Source organism: Cebus imitator, unplaced genomic scaffold (genome assembly GCF_001604975.1).
Source record: "Cebus imitator isolate Cc_AM_T3 unplaced genomic scaffold, Cebus_imitator-1.0 Scaffold553, whole genome shotgun sequence".
In the NCBI taxonomy this organism is placed as follows: Eukaryota; Metazoa; Chordata; class Mammalia; order Primates; family Cebidae; genus Cebus; species Cebus imitator.
In genome coordinates, this window is record NW_016107868.1 from 318,389 (window position 1) to 319,089 (window position 701).

Below are 701 nucleotides of genomic sequence, written 5' to 3' on the forward strand. Positions count from 1 at the left end.
TCACATGAAGTTATTATGCAATAGCTCTCTGATTCTCTAAAACTTCTGCAAAGATGAGGATGGATTACCTCTTCTGCTTAAATTTCAGGCATTAAGCCGAGCTTAATGGAAAGTTTGGTGCTTTGATCAAAGACATGTCACCTGTTGACTTCTAGAATTAACTTTCAATGAGCTCTTCTCAAAAAACGAGTGCAAAGAAACTGTTAGACCAAGATTGTTCTTTACAGGAAAATATAGGCAGTTGTTGTAGACTATTGGTTGAGTTTACAGAACTACTCTCTTAAATGATATTCAGCTAATATCAAAAAAAGCTAATGCAGCTTTTTTTTGGAGAGTAAGTTAAAATACTTAGGGCAAATGTTTTCATTCTGGTTAAAGGTGGACATGATACATCACCTTGGAGGTGCCATTGCTGTCATACTTCCCTATAGCTTCAAAAGAGGCTAAAAACAAAAAAGAGGCCTGGTGCAGTGGCTCATGCCTGTAATCCCAGCACTTTGGGAGGCCGAGGCAGGCGGATCATGAGGTCAAGCGATCGAGACCATCCTGAACAACATGGTGAAACCCCGTCTCTACTAAAAATACCAAAATAAGCTGGGCATGGTGGCACACCTGTAGTCCCAGCTACTCAGGAGGCTGAGGCAGGACAATTGCTTGAACCAGGGAGGTAGAGGTTGCAGTGAGCTGAGATCATGCCACTG